The following is a 4,083-nucleotide window of genomic DNA, read 5'->3' on the forward strand; positions in this document are numbered from 1 at the left end:
TAAAATCAAATCCCTTTTCACTGTTCCTCTCAGCTACAAATGAGCAAGAAGTAATAAATATCACATTAAAATGTAAAAGTAAGTCTTCAATGGATTATCATGACATAAATATGTCTGTAGTTAAACAGGTTATTCTGAATATTGCTAGTCCCTTAACATATATCTGTAATTTATCATTTCAGTCCGGTTGTTTTCCAAAAAAAATGAAAATTGCGAAAGTAATACCACTATATAAAAGTAATGACAAACACAGTTTTACCAATTATAGGCCTATTTCTCTACTGCCTCAATTCTCAAAAATTCTAGAAAAACTTTTTAATTCAAGATTAGAAAAATTCCTTGAAAAACATCAAATAATAAATGTTGGTCAGTATGGTTTCAGAACGCAAAGAACCACTTCAATGGCGATAATTGAGGCAGCAGAAGAAATTACTGATACACTGGATAAAAATAAATATGCAGTTGGTATTTTTGTTGATCTCAAAAAGGCCTTCGACACAATCAATCACTCAATTTTACTGGATAAATTGGAAAGATATGGTATTCGAGGGAAAGCTGGTAACTGGTTAAAAAGTTACCTAACGGGTCGGGAACAATATGTTAGCATAGGGCATTACCATTCAGAGAAACTTGGTATTACATGTGGTGTTCCCCAAGGGTCAGTGTTGGGACCAAAACTTTTCAATGTATACATAAATGATATTTTTGATGTTTCTCAAGTACTTAAACTCATACTGTTCGCAGATGACACCAACATATTTTTCAGTAGCGATGATTATACTGATCTTGTAATGACCGTAAACAGGGAGCTAAAATTAATAAAAAAAATGGATGGACATAAATAAATTATCATTAAATATAAATAAAACTAAAGCAATGTTTTTTGGTAATTTAAAATATAATATAGAATTACCAATTATCATTGAAGGTGTACCAATTGATAACGTGAGTGAAAACAAATTTTTGGGAGTCGTAATTGATAATAAAATTTCATGGAAACCCCACGTCAGACACATAAAAACCTAAATTTCCAGAAGCCTCGCAGTTTTGAACAAAGTGAAACCATACCTTGATAAAGATGCACTTCGTACTCTGTACTGTACCCTGGTTCTTCCATATCTTACATATTGTGTGGAAGTGTGGGGAAATAAAAATACAACTAATCCATGAGTCACAGTACAGAAACGAGCACTGCGTATTATTCACAAGGCTGGTTATCTAGATCATACTCACAAACTCTTTCTTCAGGCAAAGTTACTTAAATTCCAGGATCTGGTTAATTATAATACATCCATAATTTTGTATAAAGCTTTTACTAAACTTTTACCGGCAAATTTACAAACTAGATTTGAAATTCGAGAAAAGGTTTATAATGTGAGAGGATTTGGAGAATTCAAATTACCCAGAACTCGAACAACCCGTAAAGGCTTTTGTGTGTCTGTATGTGGTGTGAAAATCTGGAACAGTCTGAGTTTACAATTGAAACAATGCAAAAATATTCATAGATTTAAATTTCTCTACAAACAGTTGGTCTGGTCACAGTATACTCAATGATGCTTTTAGTGTGCTCTGTAATGTCTGTTCTCTTACCATTGCTGGTATGGATTCAAAAAAAAAAAAAAAAAAGTGTGCGTATGTATGTACATATATGTACTTGTGTGTGTAGATATATATGTATGTATATGTATGTGTGTTTGTTACTTGTAGTTATTACTGCCTGTTACCTGTGGTAATGCAATTTATAATTTATATATTCTGTATTCAGTTATGAAGGCTCTAATTGTTGTTTGCGAGCTGCCGCTTAGATGCTTGTATGTGCCCGGGGCTGTTGATGGGTCTGTATGCAATGATGGGCGTAGCTGCGGGAAGTTTGTTTTTTTGTTGATGAGTGAGTATAGGGGTGGGATTTAATAAGTTTTCTTCGTCCCACTCCTTTTTCAGGCAATTTTTGTTTTTTGTTTTGTGCATTTTATGTTCAATATAGGTATTTGTTGTTCCTGAAAATGAACAAATAAATGAATGAAATGAATGAAAATGAAAAAACAGTACTGAGGAAAATTATAACTCAAAGCCCTACACTGAACTTATTATTTGGTTAAACACACACACACACACACACACACACACACACACACACACACACACGCATACATATTTTTCATATCCAGCATAAATGCTGTGTCTTTTGGGTCTGACAACAAAGTAGCACCCCACACCCCATGGCAGCTGTGACAGGTTCCAGCGACCCTGATAAGGATAACCAGAACAGAGTAGATGGATGTTTTCTCACTTCCATTTTCACTGGTTACTGCAACAAAGTCAATGACTCTTTAATCTGTTGGTTTGCAGAAATTTCAGGCACAAGCAGGCATTTATAAAATGGAAGAAATCACATCTGTATCGGGATAAAGAGAAAAACCTGTTTACTAACTTACATTTATTAAATCTAAAAGGCAAAGAAACTGGCATTGAAACTTCATCTGTGCACCAAATCAGCGGTACCATTAGCCCCAACCTGACTGCCAAAAATGATCTTGTAGCCTTTAGGCTAACTTAACACTTCTAAATATATTAAATAATGAACTAAGTGATGGCACGACTTCTGATTTCAGACATTAAGACCAAAAACAATACCAGTTCAGACAATTCTGTGTTTAGTTTATTATATCATTTCTCATAAGATTTCATTATAATAAGGCACTGCAACAGTCCTTGTAAACCTGTCAGCTTGAGGCTGAATTCAAATCAGAAAAGAGACGGATCAGGAAAACAAAAAGGACAAAATGGATGGATCTTGATTCTGACATGAAGACGTATTTAATCTTCTCCAGAATTAACTGTGGAGAAATTTAACTGCCAAATATTTGCTGAATAAAGCACAAACACATAGTTTTAACTGGATATTATATTTTAAAGTTTGATTTGTGACAAAGTGTAAAAACCTTCATTCTACAAATTACATTTTTACATGAGACTCGGATTTTGGTCAGATTTAGCCCATAGATTACAGGATTGAAGAGTGGTTGGCACGTCAGCCAATATAATGATAAAAAAATACGCAACATATTTGGGAGCTGTCTCATATCAAATCTGTTTTGTATAATTTCAAAAAAAGCACCACATGAAAAATTGAGCAGTGAGGCGAGGTGAGGTGTGCAGGTGCTGATGGCTTTGTGTCGCATCTGTTTGGATCCAGAAAAACAGACTTTAAGGATCCTCATGTAGGTGTAAAAAATTAAAGTTACCAGAAGAACTAAAGTGAACGTGTAGAGTATTCCATAGATGTTATTGGCTGTGGTGTCAGAACAGGCCAGTTTAACAATGGAGTAGTTGTCACAGTACACTTTGTTAATGATGTTCCCACACAGCTGCAGAGGAGCACTCAGAGAAATTAAAACACTTATTGCAAAAAAAGTCAACAACCATGTTAGTGCAATGAGCACGGATACCTTACTAGAACTCATACATGTGTGATATCGCAGAGGACAGCAGATGGCAAGATATCTGTCATAAGAAATAACAGCCAAGTTACTAAACTCAATACTTCCATATGCATAGACACAGAAGATCTGCAAGAAACAAAATGAAGCAGAAACAGTGTGAACATCAGAGAGGATCTGAAGCAGGAGGAATGGAAACAGCCCTGTACTACCATACAGCTCATTCACAAACAGGCTGCACAGAAACATGTACATAGGTTCATGTAAGCTTCTGTTCACACAGATAACCACAATCAGCAGGACATTGGCAGTAATGATTAAAAAATATAAAGACATAACGATCACAAAAAATAAATATTTCAAATGCCCGCTGTCAAAATAGGCACTGAACACCAAGAATGAACTCTGAGATGAGTTTACCGTCATCCTCCTCTCCATTCAAAAAACAAAGGTAATACTGTTTGCAGGATCCATATTATTTATCATCACATCATATAACCACAGGTTTTCAAAACAGTGAAACTCCAACAAAGCAACAGACATGAAACAGTTGGGGAAGAATTTCACTGATGATAATCCATCATGGTAAATGTCCAGCGCTTACCATTCAACAGAGTGCTTAGGCAACGTGGGTTATGACATT

General features: G+C 35.1%; 1 pseudogene; it reads right to left on the minus strand.

Annotated features, from left to right (window-relative positions):
- Positions 1 to 3,004: 3,004 nt before the first annotated feature.
- On the minus strand, positions 3,005 to 3,866 carry LOC146619561 (olfactory receptor 4B13-like; annotated as a pseudogene).
- Between the last annotated feature and the right edge of the window lie 217 nt (positions 3,867 to 4,083).

This window comes from Diplotaxodon limnothrissa, linkage group LG14 (assembly GCF_057381915.1).
Source record: "Diplotaxodon limnothrissa isolate DT_005_m linkage group LG14, D_limnothrissa_male_GT1.1, whole genome shotgun sequence".
Taxonomy (NCBI): domain Eukaryota; kingdom Metazoa; phylum Chordata; class Actinopteri; order Cichliformes; family Cichlidae; genus Diplotaxodon; species Diplotaxodon limnothrissa.